Raw genomic sequence first — 20313 nt, forward strand, 5'->3', positions numbered from 1 at the left:
CTGGTCACTGCTCTGTTCACTGCATTGTTCACTGGACACTGCCCTTTTCATTGGACACTGCTCTGCTTGCTGGTCACTGCTCGGTTCACTGGTCACTGTTCTGTTCGCTGGACACTGCTCTGTTCACTTTTCACTGCCCTGTTCACTTTTCACTGCCCTGTTCACTGGAGACTGCCCTATTCACTGGACACTGCTCTGTTCACTGGATACTGCTCTGTTGACTGGTCACTGCTCTGTTCATTGGTCACTGCCCTGTTCACTGGACACTGCTCTGTTCACTGGACACTGACCTGTTACTGGACACTGCTCTGTTCACTGGTCACTGCTCTATTCACTGGAGACAACCCTGTTCACTAGTCACTGCTCTGTTCACTGGTAACTGCACTGGTCACTGGAATCTGCTCTGTTCACTAGTCGCTGCTCTGTTCACTAGTCGCTGCTCTGTCCACTGGAAACTACCCTGTTCACTGGTCACTGCCCTGTTCACTGCTCCGTTCACTAGTCTGTTCACTGGAAACTGCTCTGTGCACTGGTCACTGCTCTTTTCCCTGGACACTGCCCTGTTCACTGGTCACTGCTCTGTTCACTGGACACTGCTCTGTTCACTGGATAATGCACTGTTCACTGGTCACTGCTCTATTCAATTGTCACTGCTCTGTTAACAGGTCACAGCTCTGTTCCCTGGTCATGACTCTGTTCACTGGTCAGTGCTCTGTTCACTGGACACTGCTCTGTTCACTGAACACTGCTTTGTTGACTGGTCACTGCTCTGTTCACTCTCAGTCAGTGCTCTGTTCACTGGACACTGCTCTGTTCACTGGTCACTGCTCTGTTCACTGGTCACTGCTCTGTTCACTGGTCGTGGCACAGTTCACTGGTAACTGCTCTGTACATTGTACTCTGCCCTGTTCACTGGTCACTCCTCTGTTCACCGGACACTACCCTGTTCAATGGAAACTGCCCTGTTCACTGGAAAATGCTCTGTTCACTGGTCACTGCTCTGTTCACTGGATACTGCCCTGTTCACTGGACACTGCCCTGGTCCCTGCTCAATGCTCTGTTCACTTGTCACTGCTCTGTTCAATGGTCACTGCCCTGTTCACTGGACACTGCTCAGTTCACTGATCACTGCTCTGTTCATTGGTCACTGCTCTGTTCACTGGTCACTGCTCTGTTCACTGGAAACTGCTCTGTTCAGTGGACACTGCTCTGTTTATTGGTCACTGCCCTGTTCACTGGACACTGCTCTGTTCACTGTTCACTGCTCTTTTCACTGGTCAATGCTCTGTTTGCTAGACACTGTCCCGCTGACTGTACGCTGCCCTGTTCACTGGAAACTAAACATTTCACTGTTCACTGCACTGTTCATGGGACACTGCTCTGTTCACTGGTCGCTGCTCTGTTCACTGGTCACTGCACTGTTCAGTGGTAACTGCTCTGTTCTCTTGACACTGCTCTGTTCACTGGACACTGCCCTGTTCACTGGACACTGCTCTGTTCACCGGTAACTGCCCTGTTCACTGGTCACTGCTCTGTTCATTGGACACTGCTCTGTTCACTGACACTGATCTGTTCACTGGTCACAGCTCTTTTCACTGGTCACTGCTCTGTTCTCTGGACACTGCCCTATTCACTGGACACTGCTCTGTTTGCTGGTCACTGCTCGGTTCACTGGTCCTTGTTCTGTTCGCTGGACACTGCTCGGTTCACTGGTCACTGCCTGTTCACTGGACACTGCACTTTTCACTGGTCAATGCACTGTTCTCTGGACACTGGTCTGTTCACTGGTCACTGCTCTGTTCACTGGTCACTGCTCTGTTCACTGCTCTGTTCACTGCATTGTTCGCTGGACACTGCCCTTTTCACTGGACACTGCTCTGTTTGCTGGTCACTGCTCGGTTCACTTTTCACTGTGCTGTTCACTGGACACTGCACTGTTCTCTGGACACTGGTCTGTTCACTGGACACTGCTCTGTTCACTGGTAATTGCACTGTTCATTGGTCACTGCTCTGTTCACTGGTCACAGCTCTTTTCACTGGTCACTGCTCTGTTCACTGGACACTGCTCTGTTCACTGTTCACTGCTCTGTTCACTGGACGCTGCCCTATTCACTGGACACTGCTCTGTTCGCTGGTCACTGCTCGGTTCACTGTTCACTGTTCTGTTCACTGGAGACTGCACGTTTCACTGGTCACTGCACTGTTCTCTGGATACTGGTCTGTTCACTGATCACTGCCCTGGTCACTGGTCACTGCTCTGTTCACTGGTCACTGCTCTGTTCACTGCATTGTTCACTGGACACTGCCCTTTTCATTGGACACTGTTCTGTTCGCTGGACACTGCTCTGTTCACTTTTCACTGCCCTGTTCACTTTTCACTGCCCTGTTCACTGGAGACTGCCCTATTCACTGGACACTGCTCTGTTCACTGGATACTGCTCTGTTGACTGGTCACTGCTCTGTTCATTGGTCACTGCCCTGTTCACTGGACACTGCTCTGTTCACTGGACACTGACCTGTTACTGGACACTGCTCTGTTCACTGGTCACTGCTCTATTCACTGGAGACAACCCTGTTCACTGGTCACTGCTCTGTTCACTGGTAACTGCACTGGTCACTGGAATCTGCTCTGTTCACTAGTCGCTGCTCTGTCCACTGGAAACTACCCTGTTCACTGGTCACTGCCCTGTTCACTGCTCCGTTCACTAGTCTGTTCACTGGAAACTGCTCTGTGCACTGGTCACTGCTCTTTTCCCTGGACACTGCCCTGTTCACTGGTCACTGCTCTGTTCACTGGACACTGCTCTGTTCACTGGATAATGCACTGTTCACTGGTCACTGCTCTATTCACTGGTCACTGCTCTGTTAACAGGTCACAGCTCTGTTCCCTGGTCATGACTCTGTTCACTGGTCAGTGCTCTGTTCACTGGACACTGCTCTGTTCACTGAACACTGCTTTGTTGACTGGTCACTGCTCTGTTCACTCTCAGTCAGTGCTCTGTTCACTGGACACTGCTCTGTTCACTGGTCACTGCTCTGTTCACTGGTCACTGCTCTGTTCACTGGTCGTGGCACAGTTCACTGGTAACTGCTCTGTACATTGTACTCTGCCCTGTTCACTGGTCACTCCTCTGTTCACCGGACACTACCCTGTTCAATGGAAACTGCCCTGTTCACTGGAAAATGCTCTGTTCACTGGTCACTGCTCTGTTCACTGGATACTGCCCTGTTCACTGGACACTGCCCTGGTCCCTGCTCAATGCTCTGTTCACTTGTCACTGCTCTGTTCAATGGTCACTGCCCTGTTCACTGGACACTGCTCAGTTCACTGACCACTGCTCTGTTCATTGGTCACTGCTCTGTTCACTGGTCACTGCTCTGTTCACTGGAAACTGCTCTGTTCAGTGGACACTGCTCTGTTTATTGGTCACTGCCCTGTTCACTGGACACTGCTCTGTTCACTGTTCACTGCTCTTTTCACTGGTCAATGCTCTGTTCGCTAGACACTGTCCCGCTGACTGTACGCTGCCCTGTTCACTGGAAACTAAACATTTCACTGTTCACTGCACTGTTCATGGGACACTGCTCTGTTCACTGGTCGCTGCTCTGTTCACTGGTCACTGCACTGTTCAGTGGTAACTGCTCTGTTCTCTTGACACTGCTCTGTTCACTGGACACTGCCCTGTTCACTGGACACTGCTCTGTTCACCGGTAACTGCCCTGTTCACTGGTCACTGCTCTGTTCATTGGACACTGCTCTGTTCACTGACACTGATCTGTTCACTGGTCACAGCTCTTTTCACTGGTCACTGCTCTGTTCACTGGACACTGCCCTATTCACTGGACACTGCTCTGTTTGCTGGTCACTGCTCGGTTCACTGGTCCTTGTTCTGTTCGCTGGACACTGCTCGGTTCACTGGTCACTGCCTGTTCACTGGACACTGCACTTTTCACTGGCCACTGCACTGTTCTCTGGACACTGGTCTGTTCACTGGTCACTGCCCTGTTCACTGGTCACTGCTCTGTTCACTGCTCTGTTCACTGCATTGTTCGCTGGACACTGCCCTTTTCACTGGACACTGCTCTGTTTGCTGGTCACTACTCGGTTCACTTTTCACTGTGCTGTTCACTGGACACTGCACTGTTCTCTGGATACTGGTCTGTTCACTGATCACTGCCCTGTTCACTGGTCACTGCTCTGTTCACTGGTCACTGCTCTGTTCACTGCATTGTTCACTGGACACTGCCCTTTTCATTGGACACTGTTCTGTTCGCTGGACACTGCTCTGTTCACTTTTCACTGCCCTGTTCACTTTTCACTGCCCTGTTCACTGGAGACTGCCCTATTCACTGGACACTGCTCTGTTCACTGGATACTGCTCTGTTGACTGGTCACTGCTCTGTTCATTGGTCACTGCCCTGTTCACTGGACACTGCTCTGTTCACTGGACACTGACCTGTTACTGGACACTGCTCTGTTCACTGGTCACTGCTCTATTCACTGGAGACAACCCTGTTCACTGGTCACTGCTCTGTTCACTGGTAACTGCACTGGTCACTGGAATCTGCTCTGTTCACTAGTCGCTGCTCTGTCCACTGGAAACTACCCTGTTCACTGGTCACTGCCCTGTTCACTGCTCCGTTCACTAGTCTGTTCACTGGAAACTGCTCTGTGCACTGGTCACTGCTCTTTTCCCTGGACACTGCCCTGTTCACTGGTCACTGCTCTGTTCACTGGACACTGCTCTGTTCACTGGATAATGCACTGTTCACTGGTCACTGCTCTATTCACTGGTCACTGCTCTGTTAACAGGTCACAGCTCTGTTCCCTGGTCATGACTCTGTTCACTGGTCAGTGCTCTGTTCACTGGACACTGCTCTGTTCACTGAACACTGCTTTGTTGACTGGTCACTGCTCTGTTCACTCTCAGTCAGTGCTCTGTTCACTGGACACTGCTCTGTTCACTGGTCACTGCTCTGTTCACTGGTCACTGCTCTGTTCACTGGTCGTGGCACAGTTCACTGGTAACTGCTCTGTACATTGTACTCTGCCCTGTTCACTGGTCACTCCTCTGTTCACCGGACACTACCCTGTTCAATGGAAACTGCCCTGTTCACTGGAAAATGCTCTGTTCACTGGTCACTGCTCTGTTCACTGGATACTGCCCTGTTCACTGGACACTGCCCTGGTCCCTGCTCAATGCTCTGTTCACTTGTCACTGCTCTGTTCAATGGTCACTGCCCTGTTCACTGGACACTGCTCAGTTCACTGACCACTGCTCTGTTCATTGGTCACTGCTCTGTTCACTGGTCACTGCTCTGTTCACTGGAAACTGCTCTGTTCAGTGGACACTGCTCTGTTTATTGGTCACTGCCCTGTTCACTGGACACTGCTCTGTTCACTGTTCACTGCTCTTTTCACTGGTCAATGCTCTGTTCGCTAGACACTGTCCCGCTGACTGTACGCTGCCCTGTTCACTGGAAATAAACATTTCACTGTTCACTGCACTGTTCATGGGACACTGCTCTGTTCACTGGTCGCTGCTCTGTTCACTGGTCACTGCACTGTTCAGTGGTAACTGCTCTGTTCTCTTGACACTGCTCTGTTCACTGGACACTGCCCTGTTCACTGGACACTGCTCTGTTCACCGGTAACTGCCCTGTTCACTGGTCACTGCTCTGTTCATTGGACACTGCTCTGTTCACTGACACTGATCTGTTCACTGGTCACAGCTCTTTTCACTGGTCACTGCTCTGTTCACTGGACACTGCCCTATTCACTGGACACTGCTCTGTTTGCTGGTCACTGCTCGGTTCACTGGTCCTTGTTCTGTTCGCTGGACACTGCTCGGTTCACTGGTCACTGCCTATTCACTGGACACTGCACTTTTCACTGGCCACTGCACTGTTCTCTGGACACTGGTCTGTTCACTGGTCACTGCCCTGTTCACTGGTCACTGCTCTGTTCACTGCTCTGTTCACTGCATTGTTCGCTGGACACTGCCCTTTTCACTGGACACTGCTCTGTTTGCTGGTCACTACTCGGTTCACTTTTCACTGTGCTGTTCACTGGACACTGCACTGTTCTCTGGACACTGGTCTGTTCACTGGTCACTGCCCTGTTCACTGGTCACTGCTCTGTTCACTGGTCACTGCTCTGTTCACTGCTCTGTTCACTGCATTGTTCGCTGGAAACTGCCCTTTTCACTGGACGCTGCTCTGTTTGCTGGTCACTGCCCAGTTCACTTTTCATTGCCCTGTTCACTGGACACTGCACTGTTCACTGCTCAATGCTCTGTTCACTGGACACACCTCTGTTAACTGTACACTGCCCTATTCAATGGACACTTCTCTGTTCACTGGTCACTGCACTGTTCACTGGACCCTGCTCTGTTCACTGGTCACTGCTCTGTTTACTGGACACTGCTCTTTTCACTGGGCACTGCTCAGTTCAGTGGTCACTGCTCTGTTCACTGGACACTGCTCTGTTCACTGGTCACTACTCTGTTCACTGGTCACTGCTATGTTCATTGGACACTGCTCTGTTCACTGGACTCTGACCAGTTACTGGTCACTGCTCTGTTCACTGGTCACTGCTCTGTTCACTGGACACTGCTCTCTTCACTGGGCACTGCACTGTTCACTGGACTATGCTCTTTTCACTGGACACTGCTCAGTTCACTGGTCACTGCTCTATTCACTGGAGACAACCCTGTTCACTAGTCACTGCTCTGTTCACTGGTAACTGCACTGGTCACTGGAATCTGCTCTGTTCACTAGTCGCTGCTCTGTCCACTGGAAACTACCCTGTTCACTGGTCACTGCCCTGTTCACTGCTCCGTTCACTAGTCTGTTCACTGGAAACTGCTCTGTGCACTGTTCACTGCTCTTTTCCCTGGACACTGCCCTGTTCACTGGTCACTGCTCTGTTCACTGGACACTGCTCTGTTCACTGGATAATGCACTGTTCACTGGTCACTGCTCTATTCACTGGTCACTGCTCTGTTAACAGGTCACAGCTCTGTTCCCTGGTCATGACTCTGTTCACTGGTCAGTGCTCTGTTCACTGGACACTGCTCTGTTCACTGAACACTGCTTTGTTGACTGGTCACTGCTCTGTTCACTCTCAGTCAGTGCTCTGTTCACTGGACACTGCTCTGTTCACTGGTCACTGCTCTGTTCACTGGTCACTGCTCTGTTCACTGGTCGTGGCACAGTTCACTGGTAACTGCTCTGTACATTGTACTCTGCCCTGTTCACTGGTCACTCCTCTGTTCACCGGACACTACCCTGTTCAATGGAAACTGCCCTGTTCACTGGAAAATGCTCTGTTCACTGGTCACTGCTCTGTTCACTGGATACTGCCCTGTTCACTGGACACTGCCCTGGTCCCTGCTCAATGCTCTGTTCACTTGTCACTGCTCTGTTCAATGGTCACTGCCCTGTTCACTGGACACTGCTCAGTTCACTGACCACTGCTCTGTTCATTGGTCACTGCTCTGTTCACTGGTCACTGCTCTGTTCACTGGAAACTGCTCTGTTCAGTGGACACTGCTCTGTTTATTGGTCACTGCCCTGTTCACTGGACACTGCTCTGTTCACTGTTCACTGCTCTTTTCACTGGTCAATGCTCTGTTCGCTAGACACTGTCCCGCTGACTGTACGCTGCCCTGTTCACTGGAAACTAAACATTTCACTGTTCACTGCACTGTTCATGGGACACTGCTCTGTTCACTGGTCGCTGCTCTGTTCACTGGTCACTGCACTGTTCAGTGGTAACTGCTCTGTTCTCTTGACACTGCTCTGTTCACTGGACACTGCCCTGTTCACTGGACACTGCTCTGTTCACCGGTAACTGCCCTGTTCACTGGTCACTGCTCTGTTCATTGGACACTGCTCTGTTCACTGACACTGATCTGTTCACTGGTCACAGCTCTTTTCACTGGTCACTGCTCTGTTCACTGGACACTGCCCTATTCACTGGACACTGCTCTGTTTGCTGGTCACTGCTCGGTTCACTGGTCCTTGTTCTGTTCGCTGGACACTGCTCGGTTCACTGGTCACTGCCTGTTCACTGGACACTGCACTTTTCACTGGCCACTGCACTGTTCTCTGGACACTGGTCTGTTCACTGGTCACTGCCCTGTTCACTGGTCACTGCTCTGTTCACTGCTCTGTTCACTGCATTGTTCGCTGGACACTGCCCTTTTCACTGGACACTGCTCTGTTTGCTGGTCACTACTCGGTTCACTTTTCACTGTGCTGTTCACTGGACACTGCACTGTTCTCTGGACACTGGTCTGTTCACTGGTCACTGCCCTGTTCACTGGTCACTGCTCTGTTCACTGGTCACTGCTCTGTTCACTGCTCTGTTCACTGCATTGTTCGCTGGAAACTGCCCTTTTCACTGGACACTGCTCTGTTTGCTGGTCACTGCCCAGTTCACTTTTCATTGCCCTGTTCACTGGACACTGCACTGTTCACTGCTCAATGCTCTGTTCACTGGACACACCTCTGTTAACTGTACACTGCCCTATTCAATGGACACTTCTCTGTTCACTGGTCACTGCACTGTTCACTGGACCCTGCTCTGTTCACTGGTCACTGCTCTGTTTACTGGACACTGCTCTTTTCACTGGGCACTGCTCAGTTCAGTGGTCACTGCTCTGTTCACTGGTCACTGCTCTGTTCACTGGTCACTGCCCTGTTCACTGGACACTGCCCTGTTCACTGGTCAATCTGCTTTTCTCTGGTCACTGCTCTGTTCACTGGACACAGCTCTGTTGACTGGACACTGCCCTGTTCACTGGACACTGCTCTGTTCAATGGTCACTGCTCTGTTAATTGGTCACTGCACTGTTCTCTGGTCTCTGATCCGTTCACTGGTTAATGCTCTGTTCACTGGTCACTGCTCTGTTCATTGCTCACTGCCCTATTCACTGGACACTGTTCTGTTCACTGGTCACTGGTCTGTTCATTGGTCACTGCTCTGTTCACTGGACACTGCTCTGTTCACTGGAGACAGCCCTGTTCACTGGTCACTGCACTGTTCACTGGACACTGCTCTGTGCACTGGACATTGCTCTGTTCACTGGTTGCTACTCTTTCTACTGGACACTACCCTGTTCACTGGACACTGCACTGTTCACTGGTCTCAGCTCTGTTCACTGGTTGTTTCACTGGACACTGCCCTGTTCACTGGACACTGCTCTGTTCACTGGACACTGCTCTGTTCACTGGACACCACTCTTTTCACTGGACACTGCCCTGTTTGCTGGTCACAGCTCTTTGCACTGGGCACTGCACTGTTCACTGGAAACTGCTCTGTTCACTGGTCACTTCTCTATTCACTGGTCACTGCTCTGTTCACTGGTCACAGCTCTGTTCCCTGGTCATGGCTCTGTTTACTGGAAACTGCTCTGTTCACTGGTCACTGCTCCATTCACTGGTCACTGCTCTGTTCAATGGTCACTGCTCTGTTCACTTGACACTGCTCTGTTCAATGGTCACTGCTCTGTTCACTGGTCACTGCTCTGTTCACTGTTCACTGCTCTGTTCAATTGTCACTGCTCTGTTCACTCTCAGTCACTGCTCTGTTCACTGCTCAATGCTCTGTTCACTGGACACTGCTCTGTTCATTGGTCACTGATCTGTTCACTGGTCACTGCTCTGTTCGCTGGTGAATGCTCTGTTCACTAGACACTGCTCTGTTGACTGGAGACTGCCCTGTTCACTGGACACTGCACTTTTCAGTGGTCACTGCAATCTTCACTGCAAACTGCTCTGTTCACTTGTCACTGCTCTGTTCCCTGGTCACTGCCCTGTTCACTGGAAACTGCTCTGTTCACTGGTCACTGACCTGTTCACTGGACACTGCTCTGTTCACTGGACACTGTTCTGTTCACTGCAAACTGCTCTGTTCACTAGTCACTGCTCTGTTCACTGGACACTGCCCTGTTCACTGGTCACTGCTCTGTTCACTGGACACTGCTATTTTCACTGGTCACTGCTCTGTTCACGGGTCACTGCTCTGTTCATTGGTCACTGCTCTGTTCACTGGAGACAGCCCTGTTCACTGGTCACTGCTCTGTTCACTGGACACTGCCCTGTTCACTGGTCTCTGCTCTGTTCACTGGTCACAGCTCTGTTCCCTGGTCACGGCTCTGTTCACTGGTCAGTGCTCTGTTCACTGTACACTGCTCCTTTCACTGTTCACTGCTCTGTTCACAGGTCACTGCTCTATTCACTGGACACTGCTCTGTTCACTGGTCACTGCTCTGTTCACTGGTCGCTGCTTTGTTCACTGGTCACTGCTCTGTTCACTGGACACTGCCCTGTTCACTGGACACTGCCCTGTTCACTGGTCAATCTGCTTTTCTCTGGTCACTGCTCTGTTCACTGGACACAGCTCTGTTGACTGGACACTGCCCTGTTCACTGGACACTGCCCTGTTCACTGGTCACTGCTCTGTTCACTGGTCACTGCTTTGTTCACTCGTCAAAACTCTGTTCAATGGACACTGCTCTGTTCACTGGACACTGCCCTCTTCACTGGAAACTGCTCTGCTCACTGGTCACTGCTGTGTTCACTAGACACTGCTCTGTTCACTGGTCACTGCTCTGTTCACTGGACCCTGCTCTGGTCACTGGACACTGATCTGTTCACTGGTCACTGCTCTGTTCACTGGTCACTGCTCTGTTCACTGGACACTACTATGTTCACTGGTCACTGCTCTGTTCACTGGACACTGCCCTTTTCACTAGACACTGCCCTGTTCGCTAGTCACTGCTCTGTTCACTGGTCACTGCTCTGTTCACTGTACTCTGCCCTGTTCACTGGTCACTCCTCTGTTAACTGCTCACTGCTCTTTTTACTGGAAACTGCCCGGTTCACTGGACACTGCTCTGTTCACTGGTCGCTACTCTGTTCCCTGGACACTACCCTGTTCACTGGACACTGCCCTGTTCACTGGTCACTGCTCTGTTCAATGGTCACAGCTCTGTTCACTGGTCACTGCTCTGTTCACTGGACACTGCTCTGTGTAGTGGACACTGCTCTGTTCACTGGTCACTGCCATTTTCACTAGTCACTGCTCTGTGCACTGGTCACTGCACTTTTCACTGCACACTGCCCTGTTCACTGGACACTGCTCTGTTCAGTGGGCACTGCTCTCTTCACTGGACACTACTCTGTTCACTGCTCACTGCTCTTTTCACTGGACACTGCTCTGTTCACTGTTCACTGCTCTGCTCACTGGACACTACCCTGTTCACTGGACACGGCCCTGTTCACTGATCACTGCTCTGTTCACTGGTCACTGGTCTGTTCACTGGACACTGCTCTGTTCACTGGAAACTGCTCTCTTCACTGGTCACTGGTCTGTTCACTGGTCACTGCTCTGTTCACTGTACTCTGCCCTGTTCACTGGTCACTCCTCTGTTAACTGGTCACTGCTCTTTTCACTGGAAACTGTCCGGGTCACTGGACACCGCTCTGTTCACTGGGCATTGCTCTCTTCACTGGACAGTTCTCTGTTCACTGGTCACTGCTCTGTTCACTGGTCACTGCTCTGTTCACTGTACTCTGCCTTGTTCACTGGTCACTCCTCTGTTAACTGGTTACTGCTCTTTTCACTGGAAACTGCCCGGTTCACTGGACACTGCTCTGTTCACTGGTCACTACTCTGTTCACTGGACACTACCCTGTTCATTGGACACTGCCCTGTTCAGTGGTCACTGCTCTGTTCAATGGTCACAGCTCTGTTCACTGGTCAATGCTCTGTTCACTGGACTCTGCTCTGTTCACTGGTCACTACTCTGTTCACTGGTCACTGCTCTGTTCACTGGACACTGGTCTGTTCACTGGACCCTGCTCTGTTCACTGACACTGCCCTGTTCACTGGTCTCTGCTCTGTTCACTGGTTACTGGTCGGTTCACTGGACACTGCCCTGTTCACTGGACACTGCTCTGTTCACTGGTCACTGCTCTGTTCACTGGACACTGCTCTGTTCACTGGACACTACTCTTTTCACTGGACACTGCCCTGTTCGCTGGTCGCAGCTCTTTGCACTGGGCACTGCACTGTTCACTGGAAACTGCTCTGTTCACTGGTCACTGCTCTATTCACTGGTCACTGCTCTGTTCACTGGTCACAGCTCTGTTCCCTGGTCACGGCTCTGTTCACTGGTCAGTGCTCTGTTCACTGTACACTGCTCCTTTCACTGTTCACTGCTCTGTTCACAGGTCACTGCTCTATTCACTGGACACTACTCTGTTCACTGGACACTGCCCTGTTCACTGGACACTGCCCTGTTCACTGGTCAATCTGCTTTTCTCTGGTCACTGCTCTGTTCACTGGTCACAGCTCTGTTCCCTGGCCACAGCTCTGTTCACTGGTCAGAGCTCTGTTCAGTGGACACTGCCCTGTTCACTGGACACTGCCCTGTTCACTGGTTGCTACTCTTTCTACTGGACACTACCCTGTTCACTGGTCACTGCTCTGTTCACTGGATACTGCCCTGTTCACTGGACACTGCCCTGGTCCCTGCTCAATGCTCTGTTCACTTGTCACTGCTCTGTTCAATGGTCACTGCCCTGTTCACTGGACACTGCTCAGTTCACTGACCACTGCTCTGTTCATTGGTCACTGCTCTGTTCACTGGTCACTGCTCTGTTCACTGGAAACTGCTCTGTTCAGTGGACACTGCTCTGTTTATTGGTCACTGCCCTGTTCACTGGACACTGCTCTGTTCACTGTTCACTGCTCTTTTCACTGGTCAATGCTCTGTTCGCTAGACACTGTCCCGCTGACTGTACGCTGCCCTGTTCACTGGAAACTAAACATTTCACTGTTCACTGCACTGTTCATGGGACACTGCTCTGTTCACTGGTCGCTGCTCTGTTCACTGGTCACTGCACTGTTCAGTGGTAACTGCTCTGTTCTCTTGACACTGCTCTGTTCACTGGACACTGCCCTGTTCACTGGACACTGCTCTGTTCACCGGTAACTGCCCTGTTCACTGGTCACTGCTCTGTTCATTGGACACTGCTCTGTTCACTGACACTGATCTGTTCACTGGTCACAGCTCTTTTCACTGGTCACTGCTCTGTTCACTGGACACTGCCCTATTCACTGGACACTGCTCTGTTTGCTGGTCACTGCTCGGTTCACTGGTCCTTGTTCTGTTCGCTGGACACTGCTCGGTTCACTGGTCACTGCCTGTTCACTGGACACTGCACTTTTCACTGGCCACTGCACTGTTCTCTGGACACTGGTCTGTTCACTGGTCACTGCCCTGTTCACTGGTCACTGCTCTGTTCACTGCTCTGTTCACTGCATTGTTCGCTGGACACTGCCCTTTTCACTGGACACTGCTCTGTTTGCTGGTCACTACTCGGTTCACTTTTCACTGTGCTGTTCACTGGACACTGCACTGTTCTCTGGACACTGGTCTGTTCACTGGTCACTGCCCTGTTCACTGGTCACTGCTCTGTTCACTGGTCACTGCTCTGTTCACTGCTCTGTTCACTGCATTGTTCGCTGGAAACTGCCCTTTTCACTGGACACTGCTCTGTTTGCTGGTCACTGCCCAGTTCACTTTTCATTGCCCTGTTCACTGGACACTGCACTGTTCACTGCTCAATGCTCTGTTCACTGGACACACCTCTGTTAACTGTACACTGCCCTATTCAATGGACACTTCTCTGTTCACTGGTCACTGCACTGTTCACTGGACCCTGCTCTGTTCACTGGTCACTGCTCTGTTTACTGGACACTGCTCTTTTCACTGGGCACTGCTCAGTTCAGTGGTCACTGCTCTGTTCACTGGTCACTGCTCTGTTCACTGGTCACTGCCCTGTTCACTGGACACTGCCCTGTTCACTGGTCAATCTGCTTTTCTCTGGTCACTGCTCTGTTCACTGGACACAGCTCTGTTGACTGGACACTGCCCTGTTCACTGGACACTGCTCTGTTCAATGGTCACTGCTCTGTTAATTGGTCACTGCACTGTTCTCTGGTCTCTGATCCGTTCACTGGTTAATGCTCTGTTCACTGGTCACTGCTCTGTTCATTGCTCACTGCCCTATTCACTGGACACTGTTCTGTTCACTGGTCACTGGTCTGTTCATTGGTCACTGCTCTGTTCACTGGACACTGCTCTGTTCACTGGAGACAGCCCTGTTCACTGGTCACTGCACTGTTCACTGGACACTGCTCTGTGCACTGGACATTGCTCTGTTCACTGGTTGCTACTCTTTCTACTGGACACTACCCTGTTCACTGGACACTGCACTGTTCACTGGTCTCAGCTCTGTTCACTGGTTGTTTCACTGGACACTGCCCTGTTCACTGGACACTGCTCTGTTCACTGGTCACTGCCCTGTTCATTGGACACTGCTCTGTTCACTGGACACTGCTCTGTTCACTGGACACCACTCTTTTCACTGGACACTGCCCTGTTTGCTGGTCACAGCTCTTTGCACTGGGCACTGCACTGTTCACTGGAAACTGCTCTGTTCACTGGTCACTTCTCTATTCACTGGTCACTGCTCTGTTCACTGGTCACAGCTCTGTTCCCTGGTCATGGCTCTGTTTACTGGAAACTGCTCTGTTCACTGGTCACTGCTCCATTCACTGGTCACTGCTCTGTTCAATGGTCACTGCTCTGTTCACTTGACACTGCTCTGTTCAATGGTCACTGCTCTGTTCACTGGTCACTGCTCTGTTCACTGTTCACTGCTCTGTTCAATTGTCACTGCTCTGTTCACTCTCAGTCACTGCTCTGTTCACTGCTCAATGCTCTGTTCACTGGACACTGCTCTGTTCATTGGTCACTGATCTGTTCACTGGTCACTGCTCTGTTCGCTGGTGAATGCTCTGTTCACTAGACACTGCTCTGTTGACTGGAGACTGCCCTGTTCACTGGACACTGCACTTTTCAGTGGTCACTGCAATCTTCACTGCAAACTGCTCTGTTCACTTGTCACTGCTCTGTTCCCTGGTCACTGCCCTGTTCACTGGAAACTGCTCTGTTCACTGGTCACTGACCTGTTCACTGGACACTGCTCTGTTCACTGGACACTGTTCTGTTCACTGCAAACTGCTCTGTTCACTAGTCACTGCTCTGTTCACTGGACACTGCCCTGTTCACTGGTCACTGCTCTGTTCACTGGACACTGCTATTTTCACTGGTCACTGCTCTGTTCACGGGTCACTGCTCTGTTCATTGGTCACTGCTCTGTTCACTGGAGACAGCCCTGTTCACTGGTCACTGCTCTGTTCACTGGACACTGCCCTGTTCACTGGTCTCTGCTCTGTTCACTGGTCACAGCTCTGTTCCCTGGTCACGGCTCTGTTCACTGGTCAGTGCTCTGTTCACTGTACACTGCTCCTTTCACTGTTCACTGCTCTGTTCACAGGTCACTGCTCTATTCACTGGACACTGCTCTGTTCACTGGTCACTGCTCTGTTCACTGGTCGCTGCTTTGTTCACTGGTCACTGCTCTGTTCACTGGACACTGCCCTGTTCACTGGACACTGCCCTGTTCACTGGTCAATCTGCTTTTCTCTGGTCACTGCTCTGTTCACTGGACACAGCTCTGTTGACTGGACACTGCCCTGTTCACTGGACACTGCCCTGTTCACTGGTCACTGCTCTGTTCACTGGTCACTGCTTTGTTCACTCGTCAAAACTCTGTTCAATGGACACTGCTCTGTTCACTGGACACTGCCCTCTTCACTGGAAACTGCTCTGCTCACTGGTCACTGCTGTGTTCACTAGACACTGCTCTGTTCACTGGTCACTGCTCTGTTCACTGGACCCTGCTCTGGTCACTGGACACTGATCTGTTCACTGGTCACTGCTCTGTTCACTGGTCACTGCTCTGTTCACTGGACACTACTATGTTCACTGGTCACTGCTCTGTTCACTGGACACTGCCCTTTTCACTAGACACTGCCCTGTTCGCTAGTCACTGCTCTGTTCACTGGTCACTGCTCTGTTCACTGTACTCTGCCCTGTTCACTGGTCACTCCTCTGTTAACTGCTCACTGCTCTTTTTACTGGAAACTGCCCGGTTCACTGGACACTGCTCTGTTCACTGGTCGCTACTCTGTTCCCTGGACACTACCCTGTTCACTGGACACTGCCCTGTTCACTGGTCACTGCTCTGTTCAATGGTCACAGCTCTGTTCACTGGTCACTGCTCTGTTCACTGGACACTGCTCTGTGTAGTGGACACTGCTCTGTTCACTGGTCACTGCCATTTTCACTAGTCACTGCTCTGTGCACTGGTCACTGCACTTTTCACTGCACACTGCCCTGTTCACTGGACACTGCTCTGTTCAGTGGGCACTGCTCTCTTCACTGGACACTACTCTGTTCACTGCTCACTGCTCTTTTCACTGGACACTGCTCTGTTCACTGTTCACTGCTCTGCTCACTGGACACTACCCTGTTCACTGGACACGGCCCTGTTCACTGATCACTGCTCTGTTCACTGGTCACTGGTCTGTTCACTGGACACTGCTCTGTTCACTGGAAACTGCTCTCTTCACTGGTCACTGGTCTGTTCACTGGTCACTGCTCTGTTCACTGTACTCTGCCCTGTTCACTGGTCACTCCTCTGTTAACTGGTCACTGCTCTTTTCACTGGAAACTGTCCGGGTCACTGGACACCGCTCTGTTCACTGGGCATTGCTCTCTTCACTGGACAGTTCTCTGTTCACTGGTCACTGCTCTGTTCACTGGTCACTGCTCTGTTCACTGTACTCTGCCTTGTTCACTGGTCACTCCTCTGTTAACTGGTTACTGCTCTTTTCACTGGAAACTGCCCGGTTCACTGGACACTGCTCTGTTCACTGGTCACTACTCTGTTCACTGGACACTACCCTGTTCATTGGACACTGCCCTGTTCAGTGGTCACTGCTCTGTTCAATGGTCACAGCTCTGTTCACTGGTCAATGCTCTGTTCACTGGACTCTGCTCTGTTCACTGGTCACTACTCTGTTCACTGGTCACTGCTCTGTTCACTGGACACTGGTCTGTTCACTGGACCCTGCTCTGTTCACTGACACTGCCCTGTTCACTGGTCTCTGCTCTGTTCACTGGTTACTGGTCGGTTCACTGGACACTGCCCTGTTCACTGGACACTGCTCTGTTCACTGGTCACTGCTCTGTTCACTGGACACTGCTCTGTTCACTGGACACTACTCTTTTCACTGGACACTGCCCTGTTCGCTGGTCGCAGCTCTTTGCACTGGGCACTGCACTGTTCACTGGAAACTGCTCTGTTCACTGGTCACTGCTCTATTCACTGGTCACTGCTCTGTTCACTGGTCACAGCTCTGTTCCCTGGTCACGGCTCTGTTCACTGGTCAGTGCTCTGTTCACTGTACACTGCTCCTTTCACTGTTCACTGCTCTGTTCACAGGTCACTGCTCTATTCACTGGACACTACTCTGTTCACTGGACACTGCCCTGTTCACTGGACACTGCCCTGTTCACTGGTCAATCTGCTTTTCTCTGGTCACTGCTCTGTTCACTGGTCACAGCTCTGTTCCCTGGCCACAGCTCTGTTCACTGGTCAGAGCTCTGTTCAGTGGACACTGCCCTGTTCACTGGACACTGCCCTGTTCACTGGTCAATCTGCTTTTCTCTGGTCACTGCTCTGTTCACTGGACACAGCTCTGTTGACTGGACACTGCTCTGTTCACTGGTCACTGCTCTGTTCACTGGTCACTGCTTTGTTCACTCGTCAAAACTCTGTTCACTGGTCACTGCCCTGTTCATTGGACACTGCTCTGTTCACTGGACACTGCTCTGTTCACTGGACACCACTCTTTTCACTGGACACTGCCCTGTTTGCTGGTCACAGCTCTTTGCACTGGGCACTGCACTGTTCACTGGAAACTGCTCTGTTCACTGGTCACTTCTCTATTCACTGGTCACTGCTCTGTTCACTGGTCACAGCTCTGTTCCCTGGTCATGGCTCTGTTTACTGGAAACTGCTCTGTTCACTGGTCACTGCTCCATTCACTGGTCACTGCTCTGTTCAATGGTCACTGCTCTGTTCACTTGACACTGCTCTGTTCAATGGTCACTGCTCTGTTCACTGGTCACTGCTCTGTTCACTGTTCACTGCTCTGTTCAATTGTCACTGCTCTGTTCACTCTCAGTCACTGCTCTGTTCACTGCTCAATGCTCTGTTCACTGGACACTGCTCTGTTCGCTGGTGAATGCTCTGTTCACTAGACACTGCTCTGTTGACTGGAGACTGCCCTGTTCACTGGACACTGCACTTTTCAGTGGTCACTGCAATCTTCACTGCAAACTGCTCTGTTCACTTGTCACTGCTCTGTTCCCTGGTCACTGCCCTGTTCACTGGAAACTGCTCTGTTCACTGGTCACTGACCTGTTCACTGGACACTGCTCTGTTCACTGGACACTGTTCTGTTCACTGCAAACTGCTCTGTTCACTAGTCACTGCTCTGTTCACTGGACACTGCCCTGTTCACTGGTCACTGCTCTGTTCACTGGACACTGCTATTTTCACTGGTCACTGCTCTGTTCACGGGTCACTGCTCTGTTCATTGGTCACTGCTCTGTTCACTGGAGACAGCCCTGTTCACTGGCCACTGCTCTGTTCACTGGACACTGCCCTGTTCACTGGTCTCTGCTCTGTTCACTGGTCACAGCTCTGTTCCCTGGTCACGGCTCTGTTCACTGGTCAGTGCTCTGTTCACTGTACACTGCTCCTTTCACTGTTCACTGCTCTGTTCACAGGTCACTGCTCTATTCACTGGACACTGCTCTGTTCACTGGTCACTGCTCTGTTCACTGGTCGCTGCTTTGTTCACTGGTCACTGCTCTGTTCACTGGACACTGCCCTGTTCACTGGTCAATCTGCTTTTCTCTGGTCACTGCTCTGTTCACTGGACACAGCTCTGTTGACTGGACACTGCCCTGTTCACTGGACACTGCTCTGTTCACTGGTCACTGCTCTGTTCACTGGTCACTGCTTTGTTCACTCGTCAAAACTCTGTTCAATGGACACTGCTCTGTTCACTGGACACTGCCCTCTTCACTGGAAACTGCTCTGCTCACTGGTCACTGCTGTGTTCACTAGACACTGCTCTGTTCACTGGTCACTGCTCTGTTCACTGGACACTGCTCTGGTCACTGGACACTGATCTGTTCACTGGTCACTGCTCTGTTCACTGGTCACTGCTCTGTTCACTGGACACTACTATGTTCACTGGTCACTGCTCTGTTCACTGGACACTGCCCTGTTCGCTAGTCACTGCTCTGTTCACTGGTCACTGCTCTGTTCACTGTACTCTGCCCTGTTCACTGGTCACTCCTCTGTTAACTGCTCACTGCTCTTTTTACTGGAAACTGCCCGGTTCACTGGACACTGCTCTGTTCACTGGTCGCTACTCTGTTCCCTGGACACTACCCTGTTCACTGGACACTGCCCTGTTCACTGGTCACTGCTCTGTTCAATGGTCACAGCTCTGTTCACTGGTCACTGCTCTGTTCACTGGACACTGCTCTGTGTCATGGACACTGCTCTGTTCACTGGTCACTGCCATTTTCACTAGTCACTGCTCTGTGCACTGGTCACTGCACTTTTCACTGCACACTGCCCTGTTCACTGGACACTGCTCTGTTCACTGGGCACTGCTCTCTTCACTGGACACTACTCTGTTCACTGCTCACTGCTCTTTTCACTGGACACTGCTCTGTTCACTGTTCACTGCTCTGTTCACTGGACACTACCCTGTTCACTGGACACGGCCCTGTTCACTGATCACTGCTCTGTTCACTGGTCACTGGTCTGTTCACTGGACACTGCTCTGTTCACTGGGCACTGCTCTCTTCACTGGACACTGCTCTGTTCACTGGTCACTGGTCTGTTCACTGGTCACTGCTCTGTTCACTGTACTCTGCCCTGTTCACTGGTCACTCCTCTGTTAACTGGTCACTGCTCTTTTCACTGGAAACTGTCCGGGTCACTGGACACCGCTCTGTTCACTGGGCATTGCTCTCTTCACTGGACAGTTCTCTGTTCACTGGTCACTGCTCTGTTCACTGGTCACTGCTCTGTTCACTGTACTCTGCCTTGTTCACTGGTCACTCCTCTGTTAACTGGTTACTGCTCTTTTCACTGGAAACTGCCCGGTTCACTGGACACTGCTCTGTTCACTGGTCACTACTCTGTTCACTGGACACTACCCTGTTCATTGGACACTGCCCTGTTCAGTGGTCACTGCTCTGTTCAATGGTCACAGCTCTGTTCACTGGTCAATGC

At 51.4% G+C, this 20313-nt stretch overlaps 1 protein-coding gene across 1 annotated transcript in view; it reads right to left on the reverse strand.

The window, feature by feature from the left end:
- The window catches only part of enox1 (ecto-NOX disulfide-thiol exchanger 1), a 980064-nt gene that overhangs the window by 58140 nt on the left and 901611 nt on the right, over positions 1–20313 (reverse strand). The window lies entirely within an intron of this gene.

The sequence above is a fragment of the Somniosus microcephalus genome, chromosome 14, assembly GCF_052327205.1.
Source record: "Somniosus microcephalus isolate GS21.2 chromosome 14, FLI_Smic_1.0, whole genome shotgun sequence".
Classification (NCBI taxonomy): Eukaryota; Metazoa; Chordata; class Chondrichthyes; order Squaliformes; family Somniosidae; genus Somniosus; species Somniosus microcephalus.